The sequence below is a fragment of the Panthera pardus genome, unplaced genomic scaffold (assembly GCF_024362965.1).
Source record: "Panthera pardus isolate Hobbes unplaced genomic scaffold, ASM2436296v1 HiC_scaffold_12, whole genome shotgun sequence".
Lineage (NCBI taxonomy): Eukaryota > Metazoa > Chordata > Mammalia > Carnivora > Felidae > Panthera > Panthera pardus.
The window spans coordinates 45,650,217-45,673,630 of NW_026526677.1; the positions used below are offsets into that span (position 1 = coordinate 45,650,217).

The 23,414-nt window shown below is 50.9% G+C and overlaps 1 protein-coding gene and 1 long non-coding RNA gene across 14 annotated transcripts in view; one reads left to right on the forward strand and one right to left on the reverse strand.

Moving 5' to 3' along the window:
- Window positions 1-23,414, reverse strand: part of BMAL1 (basic helix-loop-helix ARNT like 1) — a 106,932-nt gene that overhangs the window by 45,545 nt on the left and 37,973 nt on the right. For 2 of the 13 annotated variants that reach the window (XM_053899966.1, XM_019456369.2), the window contains 2 exons: window positions 5,058-5,165; window positions 3,917-3,988 (listed from right to left, as the gene is read on the reverse strand). The exons of 10 other annotated variants lie outside the window; for them this stretch is intronic. The gene's annotated coding sequence lies outside the window, so the exon portion shown is untranslated. The remainder of the gene's footprint in view (window positions 1-3,916; window positions 3,989-5,057; window positions 5,166-23,414) is intronic. One more of the 13 variants, XM_053899965.1, reaches the window with a different exon arrangement.
- LOC109271164 (uncharacterized) lies at window positions 5,127-22,558 on the forward strand. The gene is made up of 3 exons (XR_002081849.2): window positions 5,127-5,219; window positions 13,805-13,940; window positions 22,316-22,558. It is a non-coding gene; the product is annotated as an uncharacterized LOC109271164 (long non-coding RNA).

The following is a 23,414-nucleotide window of genomic DNA, read 5'->3' on the forward strand; positions in this document are numbered from 1 at the left end:
CAGTCAGGAGCTGATAAGGAGAAGGGGTTAACAGTAGAGGAAAAGGAAATTCTATTTGTGGTTATTAATTGTCAGACATAACAGAAGTGCCAGGCACCTTTTGTTATGCTCACACGGGATCTCATCTAATCCTCCTCCTATCAACCTAAGGGGTTAGTTCTATCAGCACCTCTAATTTTCAGATACAGACACCACCTTTCAGGGAGGTTAGGTCCTTGCTCAGGACCCCAAATTAGATTTTGTCCAATCCTTTCTCTTTTGCTTCCAGCTGCTTTCACTCCAGGTCCCTGGGCCCGCACCTCAGGGATCAGGTCCCTCACTTTGCTACTTAAATCTTTAGGAACGAATAACTGGGGTGCACGCTGTCTGAAAAGCAATGAACAAAAAGAAAGATGGTTCAATCCCAGCCTCTCGGCCCTCCTGGTTCAGCCACCGTGTGGCCTGTGCCCAGAGGTTTGTAAGTACGGGAAGCAGACTCCGGATGAAGCCAAAGACTCCTGAAGGAGCCCAGCCTGACCTGCCAGAGGTCAGGCCAGGACAGCCAATGTGACCGTGGGGACTTTTCCTGCCCTGGAAGGCCCATGCCTCCACAGTCCGTTCCACACTCCACAAGGTGGCAGGCAGCCCAGGGGCTGCAGCCCACACCACCGATGCAGGAAGGGCCAGACACCGAGTGAGGGCTTGGTCACCAAACCTTGAAGTGTCAGGTGTGGGGAACACTCTAGAACAGTCACTGCAGCTTCATGGCATGTCCGCCTCTGCTTATTTAACCTTCAAATCATCCCTATAAGAAGATAGTGCTATTTCCACCTTACGGAAGAGGGAACCAAGACCACAAAGGCCTGGCATCTAGATACAGAGCTGGCGAGGGGCAGCGCCAAGGCTCAAGCCCAGGTCAGACCGGCCCCAAGCCCTCCCTCTCCTGCCCTGCCTGGTTTATGCACTTCAGAAAAAAACAAACAAACAAACAAACAAAAAAAAACGTGTATTTGACACCCTACACCCAGCTTTGGAGGGCAGGTGGCCATCACATCCCCCTACCCCCTAACCTCGGGCTGTTCTGTGAGACTGAGCATTGGAGCAAGTACCTGAAAAGGGGGTCCACGCTTATAATCCTCAGGTACCTTTCTCCCTCAGCTTTCTGGCCACAAAACCATGAATAAGCACTTTAAACAAGGAACCCGTTGCATCAGACTTCATGTTCAGGAAAAGAAAATACAAATAGCCCATATTTGTCATCCTGATCAAAACCCACCCCACGGGGCCTGGTGGAACTCGGACGAACCCATCTGTTTGTTGATGACCGTGCACAGGCCTCTGCCCCATAGCCCACTGTGTGGAAACAAACCCTGAGGATATTTCATAGAAAAGGGTTCGACTCAGGCTCCGGTCAAGAGATTTCTTGGAACGTAAGTCAAAGCAGGGCCAGGCCCCAGTCTAGCAGGCCACGAGCTTACATTGGGCACCCGGCCTGTGACATGTTATAGCCTCACAGCTAAGAGCACAAGCGTTGGAGCCAGACTGCCGGGGTCCACATGTCTGCTCTGCTGCTTGCTTGTGTAACTCTGGACAAGATTTGACCTCTGCTCCTCGGTTTCCCCATTGGTAATATGAGAATAGAGACAGTACCCGCCTCACAGAGTGGTTGGAGGCGGTAATAAACGCAACTCACGTAGAGAGCCTACAACAGTGCCTGGCACATGGTGAGCACTCAGGGTGCCTGTCGTTGATGGGACTACTGATTGCCATGTCACAGAAAGAACGGTTGATGGCCCTGGAGAACACAAACCCTAGTGAAGGAAAGGGGGTCAATGAGGAGACAGGGCCAAGAGGCAGAATTGGGTCAGAAAGAAGAAGGATTTTCTAACAAGCACACGTGTCCAAAAGATGGAGCAGGATGCCTGGGGTGTGGGCGCCTGAGGAGGCCCAGGGGCCCGCCTGCCTGTCAGGAACAGTACAGATGAGGTTTTCCTGCACAGGACGGTGGCCAGAGGAAGTGACCCCTGATGCCCCTTCCCACTGGCCCACGCTAGGACTCTGATAACGAGCAAGTAAGTGCCGATAGGCAGGGTGCGGCCGAGCCGCCTGAAGAAAGCGGGGAGAGACTTTGGACCGTCTTCACGTACACAACCTTCGGGACTTTCACTTCATTTTCTCAGAACACCATCTGGGGGGTGGGGGTGGTGGCGGCAGTGGACGCCATGACCAGCAATGGCTCGGTGAAACTCAGAAGTGTTTCTTGAACACCTGCGGGGTGCCTCGCAAAGCAATTCAGAAAGCGTGAGATGTCAGAGCCGTGGCAACAAACTATCAACATTTTCTTACTCCGGAGAATCGAACGACAGCACCATTTACTGAAGCTACTGTTACTGGGGACACGGACTGTGCAGTCATCAGGTGGGCCCGCTCCACAGGCAGCGCCTGGGGCAGGAGGACCGGGGGGTCGTTCCGGCTCACAGGCAGCCTCCCAACCATCGCTCTGGCAAGGTTTTGGTGTTCTTTACCACCGAAACTTCCCCTGACCTGGTGTGCTTGGTCCTCTGGGCACAGGCAAAGACGCTGGGACACAGGGAAATGGCCAGGAGCAGGGGAGAGGGAAGGGAATACTCTGCTCCTTGAAAACGGATTCAGGAAGCATCCTCCACCATCATTTCAGTATCACCTTTGTCAACTATAAAAATGGAAAACATCCTTCAGAAGCAGAAACCATTTTATCAATGAAAAATTATCAGACAGTATAAAAACCACGATACCAATCCAAGAAAAATGATCAAATTCTGACACGAAAGCTCACCCAGCTATTTTCCAAGGATTTCGTGTATAATCGGGACTGCTAATTTATATGCTCTCAACTCTGAGAACTCAAAAGTGGGTAAGCGGCGTATCAAACCGATTAAGAAAAAAAAAAATTTTATGGAGAGGACGCTGGAGACATTCTTTGTGCCGATTTCAGTTCTTTGCCTCCTGGAAACGCCCGCCAACATTGGTGAGAACTACCGTCTGGAGTGGTTGGGGACTTACTGGGCAGGAAGACAGACCATCTCTTCTGCCTGGTAGGTTCCCGTCCCAGGCCATCGCGGTCCTTCCCCCTCGGGTGGCCTGGCTCTCTGCAGCTAACCCCTACTGCTGCTTCCTCCTGTATCTCCTCCCCACTTGCTCCTCTCTGTGCTGACTGCTACGGCCTTAATTTAGGCCCCAGGCACGCCCCTCCTGGCCTACTCACATCCTCCCAAATCACTGGCCTCCAGCATCGCCAAGACGTGACTTTTCCAGAAGCTCCCACAGTCCATCCTTCCTCATCCTTTCTCCCCCCCCGCCCCGCCTCCTCCCAGCCTCAACAAGAGAACTAACACCAAGGCGCACTTCTGCAGGCACCGTGCAGGGCATCAGCCCAGGGAAGACAGAGACAGGTGCCAGCTCACAGGCCAGCTCCCATCCAGGGATACTGGCAGCCGAGTGCTGCACGAAGAAGGGTCCTGAAGGGTGGAAAGAAGCCACCATGAGCAGCACCTGGGAGCCCGAGGACGGGAACCGCCGGGCTCAGCCCCCGCCCCACTCGCCATCCCAGCTTAGGGCAGGGCGCCGCGCACGCTCTGGACCGCCTGTCCCTGGCCTGTGCTCCAGTCCCGCACTCCCTTTGGTGTTCCCGTAAGTCTCCTCAATGATGCGCTTTGAGGGCCCCTCCAAAACCGCTGTCTCTACTTTCCCAGGCACCACTGTGGCACCATACTCTCCTCCCCCAGTACTCGGCAATCGTGCGGCACCCTCCTCCTTTGGCAACCTCCCAGCATCCACGAGGCTTTTCCAAGTGGGTCGGAGAGCAGCTGCTTTTACCTTTGCCTCAGTGTCCCAATACACAGATTCCCAAGTCCCCCTCACCATTCCCCCCACTCAACTCGCCGGCTGTTGTACTCACACAGCCCTGTCTACTTGAGCACGTGGCGGCCACTGGCCCGTCTTGATGTCTGCCTGCCCGAGGCTGGGAACGCTGAAGGACAGAAATCACATCTGTTTAGCTCGCTGGCTCCGGGCCTGGCACAGGAGGGCCCCGTTAGAGCCCTGCTCCACCATGACTCGCTGAGGAGCCCTGGGAAAGCCGCCCTCCTCCCTGGGCCTCAGCTTCCCCACCTAGACTAAGATGTACTCGGAGCTAGAGGGTCCCTGACGCCTTGCCCAGCTCCGACACACCACGAGAACACAGGCCACGAAGGACCAGCTGCGTGTCTTTCCTGACTGTGCGGGTAATAATCACTCAGTGATATCACCCTACAGCTCCTCTGGGTGGCACGGATCTGCCATTGCGAGGAGCGAAAACCCGGGAGCAGATACCCAGTGCTGGGGGGTGGGGGGGGGGGGGTGTGCGCTTGTACCGCTAAGTATAATGGACAGCGAGGAGTGATTTTCTCTCCCTTTGAGAACATAAGTACACTCTTCTATATTTATACACCCCATCTCCTAATTTAGGCAGTGTAGAACTTTTTCTGATCAGCACTCACTTGCCAATAATCTCGCTCTACATCTAAATGAAGACTAGGAGTCATATAAGTTCACAGATTGAATGGATGGCTGATTTACAAAGCCCTTAAAATGTGGCTGCAGGCCGACGCTGGCAACCCCATAATTAGATATGGCATGCTCTGCGATGATGTATTTTTTACTGTTTTTTAATAACTCAGTTCTCCTTCTGGGATGAGGGGAAAAATGGAATTTGTTAAAAATAAATCGAGATTTAGTGGCTTTTCAGCCTTCTGCTGCTTGTTGCTCACAATATTCTATAAATAAAAGCAGCCCGGCCCTATAGTGCACTGTAAACACCCACAGACACTCAGAGCCAAATTCTTCCAATTATGACCCTGTGCCAGTTGCCAAGCTACTGCAAGGACCCACTTGAAAGGCGGCCATCTAGGCCATCTTCTGATTAAGCCACCCTGTGACAAGGAGGAGGGCCTGCCGCTTTGGCACTGTGTCTAGTCTGAGATAATTGTTCCGTTTTCTTGAAATTAAGCCCTTTCCTCGTGATCGAATTACAATTCAGAGGTAGATGAGAAGCTAACCACCTGTCCATCCGTCCATCTGCCTGGGTCACGCGTGTGCCTGAGATCCTGGGCTGTCACACGCCGGACTTCCAACAGGCGGCAAAAGTGCCTTCACGACAGCGTCTTTAACTGCACTGAGCAAATCAAGGTCAAATAAAAGTGGGTCAGCAAAGAACATGACAGGTGAGTCACAGGCGGCCTGCCCTTCTACTCAGCAGCTTTCCTCACTGATCAGTTTGGGTCCCTCTTGTCCAATGCGGCAGACTGAGACGGTCATTTAAAAATCCGTATTAGACCCCGCGAGGGACGACGTGGTCAGGTCGACTGCTCTGGGGCTCAAAAGCCATTGCACAAGCTGGGGCTGCCCCGGCTGCCCAGCTTTCGTGTGGCCCCGACCAGCTCTTGAAACACTGCATGCAGGGAATCAGGGGATTGCCGCGTGCCACGGTCTCACTGAAAGAGAAATTACTTCCAGTTCCTTAGGAACCGGAATGCTCAGGGCAGCACTGAAGCACAATGGGCTCCGGCTAGAAACCAATCACCCCCCCCTCCTCCCTTCAGTGGCAGTTCTCCTGCGGGAGTGCTCCGAGGGGAGCACAAACCCCAGCAGGCCCAGGAGGCCTGCAAAAGGCCCCAGGCCACAGATCCAGCTGCAGAGGCTCAAACACTGAATGGGGAACCAATCGGTGAGTTCTCCCAAAAGAGAACTGATAGGTGCTCTGTGGCCAGATTTTCCAAACTCAAAACTGGGACCTACACTGAAAGGGGTAGAACTGTTTACAGCTGGAAAGTTTGGGACCTGGGGGTCACAAAACACGGAGCCTCATTAGAGAGGTCTCCCGTGGGTGTCCCATCTAAAGTGGCCCTTCCTTGGGGCGCCTGGGTGGCTCAGTTGGTTAAGCGCCCGACTTCGGTGCAGGTCATTTCACGGTTTGTGAGTTTGAGCCCCGCATCGGGCTCTGTGCTGACAGCTCAGAGCCTGGAGCCTGCTTCGGATTCTGTGTCTCCCTCTCTCTGCTCCTCCCCTGAACACACTCTCTCTCTCTCTCTCTCTCTCTCTCTCTCAAAAATAAATAAATGTTAAAAAAAAAAAAAGATTTTTAAAGTGGCCCTTCCTATAACTCACTTACCATCTGGGGGTCCTCATTTCTTAATTTCTGAAATGGTCTCTTTTCTTTGGGCCCCCCTCTGATTAGAAGGTGAGCCTCATGAGAGCAGAGACCCCCTCTGTCCTGTTCTTGAGTATTTCCAGGACAACTAGAATGGTGGCTGGCTCATGGTAGGTGCTCGATAAATATTCAATGAGTAAACGAATCCATGCCAGACCTCTGGAAGACCATTCTGCGTACCAGCGTCTCTCGATGTTCATGGCCATGGTATGAGGGGAAATCATTACCTCTTCTGTAACAATGAGAAAAGCAAGGCTCAGAGAGGGTGCATGTTTTTCCCAGGGCTGCACATCTAATGCGTTCATGGAGCTGGGATTCCAAGCCAGGCGTGAAAAGTTCTAATCCTGGCTTTGAAGTGAGCATCTGTTGCTTTTATAATTTAGAAAAAGCAAAGGAGAAAAACTTTAGAGGAAAAAGTACGCATCAGAAAAAGCTTTACATCAAATGATCTAACATATGACAGATTCGGTTCCTGTGCCCTAAAACCCCAGCTGCAGAGGGCATCGGCACCACAGGCCCGTAGCCAGAGCTGGAGGAAGGGCTCTGGGGCCCCCATTATGGAAGGTCCATTCCTGTCTTTCCGTGGGGCTCCAAAGGCCAGGCAGGAAAGGGAGAAGCCATCAGCAGTGACACCCATGACTCCTATCGCTGTTAGAAACAGCAAGCTTATTCCAGAATTTGCTGGAAAGTTTCCAAGGAGAGGCCTGCAAGCAAATTAGAAGACTGCGGAGTGTTTGGAATCTGACTTCCCTTTATACCCATACCTTGAAAATTGGAATGAATTAAAAAAAAAAAAAAAAAGGAAAGGAAGCATACTTTTTAAGACTGAAATTTCAAAAATCTTAAAATTGAAAAGCAGAGATTTACATGTATCTCAATTTAGAACACTGAACCCTGCTGACGTTAAGCTTCTGAACCTTTATAATCTGTATATCACAATAAAATTCCTATTAGTCTGATGATATTTTGGGCCACAACTCCTCCCCAGCCTGTCTGCTAGATGCAGGCAGTGGTTTGAACTGATGTGTAAATCAGCAGGTCGGTCCATCAAAATGACTGGCCAACTCTAGTGCGTGGACACATTTCTGAAATATGGGAAAGTAATGAAAATGGCAGCTTATATCGATAAAACAGGTTTTTCCAAATGCTACCAGGACAACCTGTGAATACAAACACCCTACAGAAAGAAAAGCCCCTCCTGATTGTGAATGAGGGGTGGCAGAACTAAAGAGAACCACATAAGCTAACCTTTCAGAACAGAATTTCTTAGCTACAATTAATTTCTGGGTGGGCTTCGGGGCAGGTGTCTCATTAACAATATTCGTCTTGAGAGTATTTACCACGTGCATTTTTTGGAGAGAGGCTCCGTAAAATTCACTAGATTCACAAACTGATCTGTGACCCCAAAAGACAGGGACCCCCACCAGCCGTCTCTGCTGCCTCTCCTGTTTTCTTTGGACAATCCTGTAACATAAACAACAAGATGGCTTTCAGAGTAGACAAGATGACATTGACAGTCAGGGAAAGTCGCCCAAGCTCTTGCCTGAACAGCCCGGCCACTGGGACTGCTCACATCAATGAGTGAAAAGAGGTCATTGGCTGGAAGGGACTGGGGGGCTACTGAGCTTTACCTTGAGCCCAGTGCCCAGAAGAGACCAAGAGAGCAAACTTAGTGACCAGTGTGTCTTAGGCAAGATGAACTTGGGAGCAACATTGTGAGACAGGAGAAAGAACAAGGGCTTGACAGCCAGGCAGGGCTACCTTCAACCCTGGCCACGTAGCTGTGAGACAAGGATGATGACCATGACAATGGCGACGATGATGCCAAAGACAATATCTACCAAGAGCTTTTACCGACGGCACAAAGTCTAGCGTAAGGTAAGCAAATACTTATATACTTGTGAAATAACATATGCTGTTAAATTTTCGCAGCAACACATGAACCTTCTCTATGTTATCTCCATTTCCTATATCTGGAAAAAGAAGGTGAGGAAGATTAAGTGGCATGCCCAAGGTGCACTGTGAGGTTGGGATTCCAACCTGGGTCTGTGCGACTCTAAGCCCACGCTCTCAACGACTAAGGTCCACCGCACTGCCAGGCCTTGGCTTCCTCATCTGTGAAAAGGTTAATAATACTCACCCTGGCAGGGTGGTAAGGGTTGGACAGAATGCACGGGAAGTGTTTAACACAGTACCTGGCACACAGGAACTCCACAGGGTAGCTATTAATGCAATGTAATGCGATGGCATCTGGACCTTTGGAAGAGAGAAGAAGGATGGTGGGAGGTGGGCATCTGGCTATACAGATGGTGCAGTATTTCACTTCACGGGGTTCGACAAACAGGATTAGGAACTTTGGACCAAGGCTTAAGAGCCTGGGATGGCATATTCTCGGGAACAGAGAAGGGACACCGCAGCAGGATGGGTAGGAATGTGTTTACTCTGAGATGAAAGGCTTTTCTTTGAAAGTTGGAGAGGACTGGGGACTTTTTGGAAGGAGGAATAAGTCAAGCCTCAAAAGAAAGTTTTCAAGAGGCAGCGCCAAACAGCACGGCTATTCCTGGGCTACAAATACATGCCCACCGACCACCCGACTCTCTGACACCCGAGGGAGAAGAGTCCCTGTGCGTGTTTGCAGCAAGGGAGATGCCGAATCCCCAGGTTATTGGTAAACCCTGTCCGGAACGTGGGCAGAGCAGAGGATCTGTTGTTACAGCAAGTCTCCTTTGGAAGTCAATATGAAGAAAAGTACCCATTGCAAGCGAGAACCAAAGATTTAGTGTGGCTTGTGGTGTGTAAGAGCAAAGGGTCTGTCTGTGGGAAAAAGTATCAGCCTCACCGACATTGCCATCTTGACTACCCTCTTATTGAAAGACTGAACGGGGGAGTCTGGAGAGCCGCAGAGTCGCTCCTCAGAGAGCCAACGGCACTGCAGAGAATGTGCATCCCAGGGCTGACGTCTGCCGGGGGAGAAGAACATCACGGAGTATCGCCAGGCTCTCCCCAGACCAGCTTCGCCCCTGTGTTTCTTAGAAAGGAATTGCTCTACCAAGTTACCCCAACAGGCACCAAAGACGATCAAAGGTCCCCACACCCTGTCACGGGTCCCCTCTCCTCCGTTCCCACAGCCCGACGCAGGACGCAGCATCAATTTCCTGGACCAAATTAACTGCCTCTAACTAGTTCTGCTGCCCCCTCCTACAGTCCAGCCCCCACACTGCCACCAGCTGGCTTTCTAAAATAAAAGTGCTGACCACGTCACTCACCTCCTGAAAGATGTCTACTAGATTTGCACTGCCTACGGAATAAACACCAAAGTCTTCACTTGCATTAATTCATTCATTTTTTTTCTCCCCCTCACCAATCTAATGTGTGATGATCACCTCCTGCGCGCCAGGCTCTGTTTTATGTCCTGGAGATAGAGTGGTGAATGAGATAGGTAAGGCAGGCACCCGTCCTCGTGGATTTATATTCTAGGGCAGTAAGACAAACACTAACGAAGACAAACAGATACAGAAGTCAGGTAACAACGGATGCTAATAAAGAGAAATGAGGCAAGCTAAGAGGATCGAGGGATGGGTTAAAGGGTGGGGTAGGACAGCGCATTTTAGTCCTTGAACACGGTGACTAGAAGTCTGTTCCTCTCCGGCCCTCATTTGAACGGAGAACAGAGTGCAGCGAAGGTGAGCCAGGCAGTGATGTCGGGGAAGACAGATTCGGGGGGAGAAGAGCAAGGGCAAATGCCCCGAGGCAAGAAAGAGGAACAGCAAGAAAGGCACAGTGGCTGGAATGGAGTGAGCAAAACAGAGAGGTCTAAAAGGAGAGATCAGAGAAGCAAGAGGGGCTGGCAGGCCATGGCAAGCAGTTCTATTCCAAGGATGCCGGGAAGCCGTTGGAGAATTTGGGCAGGGAAATGATACCATCTGATTTTACCTTTTAAAAGGTCATTCTGCCTGATTGTGTGTAGCAGTGGGGCCCGAGCGGAAGCAGGGAGACCTGCTGCGAGATGGGGGGCATCTGGAGGAGGGGAGGGAGGGGCGGTGCTTTCAGGGTTCACTCTGATGGGAAACCTGTCAAGAACTGTCCGCAGACAGCGTGAAGTGCAAGGTTTGGAGCAGGATCCAAGGTGATGCCGATACGTTGGGCCTGCGTAACCAGGGAAATGGTCCTGCCACATAAAACGGGGAAGCTGGGGGAGGGGCAGGGTTATGATTTTGCCTTTTTTCCTTCTGTTAAGAAGAAAAATACCAAGACTTGTATTTAGTGGCGTTGGGTCCGGGATACCCATTAAACATCAACGCGTGGATGCTGAGTGGGCAGCGGGTATGCGGGTTGGGGCTCCGGAGAAAGGTCCGAGGGCGTCGTCGTCCCGACCACCACCAGGTCCTCCAGCTGTTGGCCCCAGCTCCAGACACGCGGCCAGGCATCACTTCCTCCAGGCTCTGGCCTCCTCCTGTCTGGAATGTTCTGCCTGCATACTTCTGCAGTGTAGACTCTTACCAGTCCCTTAAGACTTGCTCAAAAGTCACCTCTTGTCTATGAGGCCCCTCCTGACTGCCCAGGGGAGAGCGCCTAAGCCCCTCCTTCTCCCACAGCGCCCTGTCACATGCCCCGATGGCCTTGTGTCACCCCTATTTTTGCCCTTCCTCACTGTGAGCTTCCCAAGGGCAGTGAGTGCAAGACTATTCCTCTGTGCACCCTGCCTCCTAACATAAGGCCTGGGCACGGCAAACATTTGCCAAATGAATGGAGTTCTCCTCTCTGTGAAGAGACGCAAAGGAGCCACCTGCATGCAGGCTGGTGGACACTGCCACTGCTGTCCTCAAGGGGACAGGGGGGGAAGTCAGGCGTCACCACAGCACTGCCATGGCTCAATGTGGTAGAACGGTATCTGCCCTCGAGCAGTTTCTCAACAGCACGCGGGAGCTTCGAGAAATCCATGAGCTTCGAGAAATCCACCACGGATGTGGTGAGGTGTCGTGAGCACCGCACCTGAGAAACGTGTCGGGTCTCACTGCAGGAACACCCAGCGAGTCCAAAACCAAAGCACTCAGGAGTCAGAGACGGAGGGAAGGAAATAGCCCTCGTGTACATGGACTCCTGTCCTCCTGACGGTGAGCCCAGAAGCAGGTCCTACTTGCCTTCTTTCGTAGACACAGGCAACGAGCATCCGAGAGGTTAGGTGATTTGCCCAGGGTCACAGAGCCGGGAAGTACGGGAACCAGGATTCACACTCAGGTCTTGGCCAATCCAGCGCCTGCGTTCCTTCCGGCAGATCGTACCGTAGGCAGGATCCTTAGGGACCCTCTCAGCCCCGCAGTGTGCCAAGGATATGTAATTCTGGGGAGGGGATGTGATCTACCCACTGTGACTTAGGAGTCACTAAGCCCCTGACTCCTGGACCGGGCTCCTAGAGCACTGCACGTGCACGGTGCCAGGCATTTCTTACAGGGCACAGGCAAAGCCGAGCACAAAGTTTTAACAGTCCAACCTATCTGCTTTCAAGTGCCCTAGAAATAAAAGCGAGGGACGGGGCGCCTGGGTGGCTCAGTCGGTTAAGCGTCTGACTTCGCCTCAGGCCATGACCTCGTGATTGTGGGATCGAGCCCTGAGTTGGGCTCTGCACTGACTGCGCGGAGCCTGCATGGGATTCTCTCTCTCTCTCTCTCTCTCTCTCTCTCTCTCTCTCTCTCTGTCTCTCTGCCCCCTCCCCACTTGTGCTCAATGTCTCAAAATAAACTAAAACAAAACAAAACAAAACAAAAAAAGCGAGGGGAATGGGAAACTGTATTTTGTACCAACTATTCCTGTGATCCTGGGACCCCATCAACAGGTGGGAAGCCAAGTGAGAATGCCGTGAGCGCACGGAGAGGGTCACAGAACCAGCCCTGTGAACCGAGCGGACTAGCGTGTGGCAGCCTTCTCATTCCTCTGGGCAAGTGTTTGCTGCCCACCTACTGTGTGCGAGACACTGAACAAAGCAGCACAGGACAGGGAGAAGCCCGGCGTTGAACCGTGGTTCCCTGATGTGTGTTACAACCAGCACATCGACCTCTCTAAGCCTACTTTCTTCATCTGTAAAGAAGAGCCCTGTTTCACAAAGCTGTTCTGGCTACTGAGTGGGGTGACCCATGCCCCGGGCATACGGCAGTGACCCAGTCAGCACCAAATGGCCAGGGGTTTGTTCATTGCTGAGAAAGCAGAAGAGCTTTACTCATGCTGGAGAGAAAAGGAGTGGACGAAAGGTAGCCACACCAAAGCTCTTGTAAAAACTTAGCAGGACTGAAGTAGCATCAATCCTCTGAGGATTTACCAAAGCATAAAGAAGTCCTTTAAGAAACTGTGAGGCACTGAAATATCTTAAGGCAGGGTGGGGAGAAGGAGAGGCAGAGTGAAAGGAAAAAGGAAAAGAGAGAGAGGAAGGATTTGAATAGATCAGTGCATTGGTAAGGGTCAATGAAGTTAACATACATATATATATATATATATATATATACATATATATATATACATATATATATATATATATACATACATACAAAGTAATGTCATTTGATCGCTGATGGGTAGAGTTGCCTATTCATTATGTATATTCTTCTCCGTCAAGCTCCTATTCAATCTTCAATACCCTACTTGCTTGATAATTTCTTCCACCACCACCACCACCCCATTCACCTGGAGGTTAATTAATCTTCGCTCTGTTAGTTGATTCTTACAATGTACACGTTACATGGTCTCTGCTCATTGGGTTCCCCTACCTAACAGTGAATTCCTGAGAGCACATGTTCTATATGATTCATCTTGGTGGCCTTCCTCTGTCCCTAGGATCCCCAGCCAGCAGCCAGCAGGTTGGAGCATCCCCAGAGGAGAACCTTCTCTCTACAGCAGGAAAAGGAGCCAGGACTCATATTTATAAGTATCCATTCTATGCTGAACATTTGAGAAGCACATTCCAAGTCTTAATTCATATATTCTTCAAAATGCCCCATGAGGGAATTATTATCCCTATTTTGTAGAAAGGAGACACTGAGGCTCAGGGAGGTGAGGTCAACAGCCAAAGTTTCATACTGCTAGTAAAAGTGATGAGGCCAGGATTTGATTCTCGGTCCGTCAGACTCCAGATCCCCTTGTTTTCAGTAGACCAGCCCACCTGCATGAGTCTAGTGAAGCTGAAGACATCCAGAAAGGATGAGTGGTCTGGACATCAAATCTCCCTGCAGGCTCATAATGAGGTTAGTGCTAAGGAGCTTTGACCAACACAGGGTAACCTGTTAGCAAAAGCCAGGCACCAGGTCAGAGGGACAGAGAGGAGGCCTTGGGAGAAGACAGAATTCTAAATTTCAGATACAGTTAGCAAATGGCAAATTGACCATCTCCCCAGACTCATCCTGTCTAAGGAGAAGAAGACACATTCTGGGTCAGCAGTTCGCAACCACGTGTGATCAGTTAAGTCCCCTGGTCCAGAATTCACAGATCCTTTCTAAACACTGGGGAAACATTCAAGAACACGATCCTAAGTGTTAGCACTCCTGGGAGAAAGCTGTGGACAGAAGTGACCACAGGACATCTGGGAATGTCACTTCCTTGTCCTTTCTCCAGCCCCAGCCCAGTAAAGGAAACTTCCATGGTGCACTGTAGGCCCAAAGCTACATCTCAGCCTCACAGGGGTCTGACTCCACTGCATTTGGAGGACCTGCGTCCAAGAGACTGTTCCTTACCAGCTGTGCAACACTCAGTAAGTCAGATCTTCTTTGGGCCTAAGTGTCCCCAGATATAAACAGGGGGAGGAGGAGAATGCCTGCTTCAAAGGGAGGTCGTAGGGACGCTATGAGAAAACACATGTGGGAAGAAACTGTCCATGTCAAACGGCGTTCAGATGTAAAGAAGGGGTGCTGGGAATCGTGGGCTACCTCACCACATCACCTGCTGCCCCCCTCCCCAAGTGTCCTGGGCTTAAGGCCCGGCACTCCCGGGTGCAGCTCCTTCAGTGCCGAGCTGGCCTCTGTACCGATGGTTCAAGGGAGAACACAGGAGCGCTGGGAGAGCTGTGGAACAGGAAGCTGTGATTTGGCCCTCCTCTTCCAAAGGCTACCGGGCACAACAACAGCCCTTAAATAAGTAGTTAACAATTGGCTACAACAGTTGAGGAACATTTTTGTCATCATGCAGGATGATAACCATCACCAAAATCAAAATATGAAAATCATTTAATTAAACCTATAGACTAAGACAAATGTATCATTTTGATGGCATATTTGTGAGTTTTTAAAGTTTTAAGTGTTTAAGCAAAAAAAAAAAAAAAAAAAAAAGAAAGAAAAGAAAAGAAAGAAAGAAAGCTAGATAATTAAAGTTATAATTGGATACTCTTGGGAGAAGCATGAATTGGTACAGCCTTTTGGGAGACAATTAAGCAATATTGATTCAAATTATATTTAAAAAAAATTTTTAATGTTTATTTTTGAGAGAGAGAGACAGAGCATGAGCAAGGGAAGGGTAGAGAGACAGGGACACACAGAATCTGAAGCAGGCTCCGGGCTCTGAGCTATCAGCACAGAGCCCGATGCAGGGCTCAAACTCATGGACCGCAAGATCATGACCTGAGCTGAAGTCGGATGCTTAACCGACTGAGCCACCCAGGCGCCCCTGTATTGTTTCAAATTTTAAATTCAAACTATTTAAGTTGGAAGTCCCACTTCTTGGTGCCTATGCCACAGAAAATCTCATGTAAAAGTTCACAAGCGTGTACAACAATTCCCACATCAGCAGCCGTGGCGATGGCAAAAGAGCAGAACCTGGGTGTCCACCAGCACGGGAATGATTAAACAAACTTGAAATGTATCCATACCATGGAGTACGGCTGCCAAACATAAGGCACGTCTACCTGTACGTAGCGACTTGTAAAGATGACCATAAGCACTGACAGTCGGCCACTGAAAGGAGAGCTACAGGATGGTACAAATAGAGAAATTCCATTTTTACAAAACAAAAGTGAAAGTGCGTATGTTGGAGATAAGGGCAAAGGAGGTAGAAGGAACACAAGCGAATGAAAAAGTCCAGGACTATACCCAACAAAGTCTCAACTGCCCATCGGTGGAGAAGGCTGGAGGTGGAGAAGTCACGAAGACTTCCTTCTTTCATGCGAGTGCACTTCAGTGTTGTCTGAATCTGCTACAAGTGTAGACTCCTTTGTGATGACAAAAACAAACAAAAATAGACCTAAAAGGTCACAGAACGATGATAATTTTTAAAATTCCAGTGCTTGCAAGCACTCCCCTAAAGTAAGCACCCCGGGACGTAGCACAGCCTCTCCATCTCTGCCGGTGGCCACCGGCCCTGTGCACACCCCTGGGCTTGCCCAGGAAAAGACTACAGGTGGGGATCGTCTCCAGGACAGAGAATCTCAAATCCCTCAGCTATTTCAATAAGAATTCTACCAAATTACAACTATTTCAACAAGCTGGCTAATAAAAAGGACTAAGTGTCTTAGTCAAATTTTATAACATCATAAATTACTGAATTCAAGTTCACTTGTTGGCAGCCTCTCTTAAATAGGGGCCATCAAAATTGATATCCTGCATTACCCAACATTGTATGTTGACTGATTGAGTCTCCACTGAAGAGTTCTTAAAAACTGCTTAATGAGGAAATCCCACGGGGAGGAGAGACGGTGACTCCCCCAAATCCAAAACGGGCCTATGTAAAACACTATAGTCACTTGGGTTCTCATAAAATCCCAGCTTATGGGGTGAAGTAACCTTCCTATCTATGGCCAAAGTTGCTGATGAAACAAAATAATCCTAAATCAATTCAGTGTCTACGAGGTGTTGGGTTACGTTTAGGAGAGACCGCCCAGTCCGTGACCTGCAGGCCAGGTGAGCAGCTGGGCAGGGCTGGGCAAAGGTGGGTAAGGGTGAGCAGCTGGGCAGGGCTGGGCAAGCCAGAGAAGCCACTGGAGGAGGGACCGCCACTCTTCCCCAATGCCATCAGACCTCCGATTTTTCACGCAGGTTAGAAATCCAGATTTCTAGACAATATCTACCATGTGTCAAGTGTTGGCCACATATTCCAAAGTTTTACAATGTCGTGAGCACTGACAAAATACATCTGCCAGCCAGATGCAGCCAATGAATCAAGTTCTCAACCTCGGCCTGAAACTATCTACATTTTCTTAATGGGTCATCTTTGTGCAATTTAATTTTTAGAAGGATGGGAGGAGGCAGGCAAATAATATGGAACGAGAGTCAAGTGTTTGATAAGTAAGAAAATATTTCTAACGTACTTGAGGAAACAATGGTAGTTGTCTGGGTCAAATTCTGAAGAAATTGTTAAAATTTGTTGGCTATACCAGGCATGAAGCACTTGAGAGGGAGAACTTCCCAGGTCCAGAGCAAATTTCCACAATTTACTGTCAATGAATCTCCAAGAACTTACTCGACTATGTTTATCGTAGGACATTGAAAATAACAACATCAAGTACAGATGCCAGGTGTCACTCAGGCATTCGGCATCCGGGAGCACCAGTGTGGGTCACGCAGCCTCTGGGCAAGATTCCAAGAGAGGCCTGACGAATCTCCCTCCAGAACCAAAACCAAACTCAACCAAGACTTTAGAGTCAACATCAGAAAACTGTGCTCATTTTTCCCAAAGCCAAAAAAGTCACAGCTATATTTGTGCTAATAACAATATCTGCACATAAGCTGCAACTCACAAAGCACTTTTCTGAAGCACTAGCTCACTCCTCGGAGCCTTTAACTGCATCGTAGACTTTGTATCTCGTCCAAAGTCGTCTTACAGTTACTGCTAATGACACTACTTTTCAAAAGCGACAATGATAACAGATTATTTGGCATTTGCTACATCCCAGGGCTAAGCACATTTTCATTTCCCCTTCACACGAGCCTCACAGAGGTGATCACGAGGATCACCATCCCGTGTGGCAGGGGAGGAAACCGAGGCCTACAGAACTTGGGTGGGCAGTCTGAGTTACACGATCAGCAGGCACAGAGCTGAAATACTGAAGCAGGTCTGCTGGGGCCCGTGCTCTAAGCCAATCTCAATTTGCTGCTGGCAAGTGTACCCAAGGCGTGGCCAGGGTCCTTCTGCTGCTCCTCCCCCACACCCACTTTCCCCACTTGGTCAGAAGCCATTCTTTTTATTTTTATTTTTCCCACTCAAAACTGGTATGAATCACTCCAGGCTCAGCCAGCCTGGCCCTACAGGGCCCCAGAGGCCTGGTGAGGTGCCCCTGAGGGACCGGCTTCCTCGCTGCCAGCTTAAGGAGGGTAGCCAGGCCTGCTGGGGTCTAGCTGGGGCTTTCACGTCACCGCTGTCTGAATAGGGTCTGGGAAGCGGGTGCTGACAAGTCACAACAACCCTGTGAAACGGTCACTGAGGTACCAAAGAGGCGGGTGGAGGAGAGGGGAGGCGCCTGCAGCTTGGGAAAGGAGAAAATATTTATTTAGCCAACGGCTATGAAATATCTATTATTCGAGGCCCCATACCAGACCCGTGAAAGAGGGAGACACTGTCTCCAATGTGCACAAGGATAAATTATGCAAACAAAAACACGGAGCAAGGAACACACACACAGCCCCGTTCATACACATATACTCACCAACACAGGCACACGCACATGCAAACTGCATCGTCCAGCAGCTGCCCTTAAGGCGGTAACCTCTGTGCTCCCTTCCCCAATTCCACAGACCCCTCGGCCCTGACTATGCCAGGTACTGCCCTGCCACAGACACCACACCACGGCTGGTCCCCAGGGGTGCCAGAAGGACAAGGAGGGCAGGCACACAGATCACGATGGCCCTCGGTGGTCAGAGCCATCCCCCAGAGTGTGTGCAGGGCCACAGGAAGGTGCTGGCTCTATCCTAAGGGGAGAACAGGGTCCACTTCCTTACAAAAGGAGGAGGAGGTGGAGAAAAAGACAGAAGGAGTGGTCCCGGGGGTCTGAGACAAAGGCATCCCGGCGAGGCACAGACCCTTCCTCAGCACAGCGACTCTGACATGGAAACAGGTAAGGGGTACAGGCTAAAGCGTGCGGGGGCCCTGGGGGGCCCCTCTGGCCCATCTCGCCAGATGCCCGTGGTGCAGGGGGCAGGGAGAAAAAGCGGGACATCAGGCAGGCTGTGGGGCAAGTCCATGTGGCACACCTACCTACAGGGCAGACCCCCACAGTCCTGGGCTCACCGGGCTGCCCAGTGGAGGGGCAAACGTTCACTGATCTACAACCACACAAGTAAACGAAAACCGGCCTCTGTGGCGAGCACTGCAAATGAGTGGGAGTGCGGGCTGCGGGCACGCGTGGCAGAGGGACCGCGGTGCAGGAGGGAATGGGAAGGGCGCCAACCTGGTCGGCACACGCGGCAAACCCCCACTCGCATGTCCCGTGTTGACCTGGGCCTCAGTCCCCTCAGAGGGGGCGTGTGGGATCATAATGATGACACTTGCCGCAGCCAACACCTGCCGAGGCCCTGCCACCACGTGCCTGCCCGCCAAGCACTCTGCCTGGGCTTGCCAAACAGCCAGCGAGCCGTAAGTGGTATGTGACGAGAACGGTGATGGTGACGATCAGACCCAGGTTTCTTATCGGGGAGGTCAGCGGACGCTTCCTAGGAGGCAGCATATCAGCGGAGGTCTGAAGGCACAGAGTGGGCATGGACCAGATAAACCAAAAGGAAAATGCATCCATGCGGCGGGTAGCTTTTAAAAAGTGCCTGAGGACACCTCCGGATGAGGACAGCAGCTCCAAGTGCCAGCTGGAGCACTCTGGTCAGCAGGACGCCTCCGTGGTAAGAACGGCTACTTCCTCTAGGAAGCCCTCCCAGCTTGCCGTGAGCCCCCACGCAAAAGCTGCACGTTCAGTACAATTCCCCAGGTCTGTGGCAAAACTAGGAAGTGGAGAGGACGCAACGAGCGTTGAGCCGATGGCCCCGCGTGAAAACATGAGCACGTACTGACTAGCGCCCGGGTGCGCTGTGCCCGCTCCCATGGGGAGTACAGACGCTGACCTGGCATCTGCGGGGTCTGAGCCTCTTCCTGCGCCACTCGTCGGTGTTCACCGAGGACTTTACAGGGCTCCAAGGGCAGATGAAGAAGCCCCCAGGCGTGTCCACAAAGGACCGCTAGCTTGTCCTCACCCCCTAGCCAGACAAGTATTCTCAGCTAGATGATGGGGGAGAAAAGCTGTCAGCGGTTAGCAAGAATCGTCATTTTGGCTAATTTAGGAAATCTGGGATTCACCCGGGCTGAAGCTGGGCAGACCTCACTCCTGATGGGCATTCCTTGATGGGTTATTTTTCATTTTGAATTGCTGTTACTGTTCCATCGACAAGGGAGTTTTCTGAAAGTCAGGGGCAACGAATGTAAGGAAGTTACATTCCTGAGGTCCCAGCATGCCGGGAGACACAGCAGGCGGCCACACACCCACACCCAGAGCAATGCCTCCTGCACTGAAAGCTGAGGGGACAGGCGGGTGGCTCTGCCCAATGCCATGGCCTATGAACCTCCAATTTCAAGTACATTTGATCACGTTCTAAGTCTGCGCAAACAGACTTTACTATCCTTACTTCAACACACACTTCCTGAGCCGGATGTACTATGCTGGTACTGAGAACCAAGTGTGTGTGTGTGTGTGTGTGTGTGTGTGTGTGTGTGTGTGTGTACACGCGCACACGCATGTGGGGTCCCCACCCTTAAGGAGCTCAGTTTACTGAGCATAACAAGTAGTAAATCAACAGTGTGCTGATAAGCACTTTGGAAGAGAGAAATGCAGGGTGTTGTGGGAGCCAGGAGGAAGGTCGTCCCCAGGTCACAGCGAGGAGCAACGGGGGAAGGAAGGTGTCCGGAAGACTGGAAACCTGAACTGAGCTACTGAAATGGGGAGCAGGGCGCAGGTCATTCCCTAGAGGGCCCAGAGGTGATGGCTGGTGGGAGGCTGGGCCGAGGTTAGAAATCCATGAGGAATGTGCCCACAGGCCAGACCATGAAAGCCTGCAGGCCTACCAAGGAGCTTAGGTTTTATCCTGCAAGCAATAAGGAGCCCTTGGAGAGCTTTAAGCAGAAGAAAGCCATGATCAGATGTGTGAGTTATAAACATCATGCTGATAAGGAGTGTGGGGGTGGGATGAGGGAGGACAAAAATGGCCACAGGAAGAGCAATTAAGAGGCTTTTGAAAGAAATCCAAATGATGAGTCCTAAGGGAAGGAGTAGGGAGGGAAGAGAAGGGAGTGGACAAGTGAGAAGGCACCCTCTTTACTAGGATGGTCACCCACAGAACAGGACAGAGGAGGGAAAGGACAAAGCCAGGGATGACTCGTGAAGGAGACGCAACTTGGGGCTGCAGTCCCAGGCAAGGCAGGTGACACAGGGAGACAGACGCACCTGGCCGCAGGGCAGGGATGGGCCCGAGGTGCCCGCGGGCAGTGGACAGCAGCCAGCAGCGCAGCCTAGGAGGAGGTTCTGTGCTGGATATGTAGTTCTGGATGACTGCAGGGTAGAAAGGAGCACTGCACGGGCTCCGCCGGGGAGAATCCTCACGGTGATGAGAAAGGGACCAAGCAAAACCCTACCAAGCTAAGGACAAAAGAAAGAACACTAGCAAAGCAGGCTGTGGAGGCAAGGGCTTTGGGGCTGGAGGAGAACCTGGAGAGGCAGGCGAGGTGAGGTGAGGTGAGGCGAGGCGAGGCGAGGCGAGGGAGCACCTACCGAGGAGGGGAAGAGACAGTTCAGAGGCCACAGACGAGGGGCCGGAAAAGGGAGTCCTCACTGATGGAAGCAGTTAGGTGTTAGCAGCCACGGCCCAGCAAAAGAATTAAGGAGTGTTGACAGTTCAGCTGACGTCTGTAGAAGTCTCAAACAGAATTATGACTTTTCCCCCAACAGCCTCACTGTCTTGCTTCATTTCTTGGTGGGGCCTTCCGATGACCCTAACTAAACTGTTGGCCACCCTCTCCCTTTACTTTACTTCAGGGCGTGATCACGCCTGCCTGACCTTACACACCACGTCTCATACCTTTATTCTGTCTGTCTCCCCTACTAGAAACATCTTCTCAGGAGTAGCCTCATGAGGACAAGAGGCCATGTCACCTCTACAGCCACGGTGCCAAGAGTCAGTGCCTGGCACACAGAGGTTAAGCACCTTGTCCCAAGCCTCTTGGCTCATTACAAACAACAAATATTCACTGAGCACATAGGACATGCCCAAGCCATGATAGATGCTGGCGGTGTGGGGGGAAACACCCAGCCCTCAAAGCTTAAAGTTGAAGGTGAGCAGAGACAAATACCAAATATTTAAACAAAAAGTTGATTATAATTGCCGCAGAGCTAGGGCTGAAATCTGGCTGTCATGCCTTCCAGTGATATTTCCTTTCCAAGCCCACGACTGTTAACCTTCTCCAAGTTCCTCCAACCCAGGAAAATTTTACCTGGGGAAACAGTTAAAGCGATTAAGGTTTGGTCTTGATTTCTTGCAGAGATCCCACACTTCCTCCACCCTTTCACCAGACTCCTAGGAAGTGGAAACACCCACACTAGGCTCTGAATATTTAACCCGCATAGCTCAGTCCGTCCCCAGTCCTTCTACATAAGTGGGAGGATTAATTCCAGACTTAGGTGAGAGAAAACAGGAAGCAGAGTCACCCGGGGGTCAGATCTGGGTTCAAATCTCCTGTAACCTTGGACAGGTTACTCAGCCTCTTTATGATCTGATTTCCTCACTACTGACGTGAGAAAACGAACTCCCCGTGTTGGAGGCTGTTGCAGAGAGGACCTAAAGCGACACCTGTAGAGCACCAGCACCATGCTGGGGACCTACTGAGGGCTCCATAAATGGTGGCTCTGAACCACTTACACCTGCTGCCTTTGTTCCCAGATCTCAAACTGCTACATTCACACAAACCAAGCCAAATGTGACTTAGAATCCAAACCAAAGAACGTACACTCAAAATGCTCAGAGCACAAATTGACAACCTGGCCGGATGACCTGAGGAAGTATCTCAAACTCCCATACATGGGCCGACCCTCCAGTAAGAGGTCTCATTTCAGTCTCCTGGTCTACCCTCTCTTCCCCTCCATTGTGGCAAATGCAACTCTTTCGCTGACAGATCGCATCTTGTCTTCTGGCAGGAGTCCAGACATGGGCTGGGTTCCGTGTGCAAGCTGCGGCACAGCCGTGAGCACCACGCCTCCAAGGGCGAATAAGAACACAGTCACCAGCCCAGGGTGCACACAAACCCCCAAGCACCGCTTGGCTCCAGAGAAGGAAAAGAGCACCGGTCGCAGCATGTTGTGCCTGCCTCAGAGCTAAAGAAAAGGTAACTGCGACATGCAAATGTGTACTCCCTTCTTTTAAGGCCCACACTCTCTACGGGTGGTCTATTTTCCTAGTGTCTTCGATTCTTTATCCCTCATTTATGTCCAACCCTGTGCAGCCTGGAGCCCTCATCCCCCATTCTCCTCCTGTGGCATCATGTTCCTCAAGGCCACCTGTAACCAACTTGTCACCAAGTCAGCAGCCTTCCTTCAACTTCCTTCTCCATGGTCCCTGCTGCCCCCTTCTCTTCCCTTCCTGGGACTCTCTCCTCCTTGGCCTTTGGTTCTCTTCTACCTTTTTCTTCCATCTGGAATTATGCACATTCCCCAAGGCTCAGCTCTCTGCTCATCATGGGGAGAACTTATTTAATCCTACGGCCTCCCTTCCACATCTCCAGACCAAACCCTCTCAGTCCCAGCTTCATCCCTGCATTTCCAATTGTCTACGGGACATTTCCTGTGGATGAACCACTGTGATCCTGAACTCAGTGTATCTAAAACCAGATGCACCAACTACCCCCCTCAGTCTCCAATGTCTACATGTGCCAATGATGCCCCTGTGAACCACCAAGTTTAAACTTCCATTTTCTTTGGCTCCTGTTCTTAAAGTCTAAGAAGACTGTAAATTCTATGGTTCTCCCTTTGCGATAGCTCTTCTATTGGTCCTTTGCCCCCATTTTCACCACTGTTAACCACATGCCATCATGCGCAGATTGCTGCTGTTCCTTTGAACAAGCCCCATGCCTCCTGTCCAGCTATGAGAAGAACGGTCCTAGCATGTCGCTTCTGCCATTTCACTTCTTTTCCCAAAATAACCTCAATGGCTTCCCACTGCCTCCAGGACAAAGTCCAAGTGCCTTAGCCTGACATTCAGGGTCCAGAGAAGGAGTC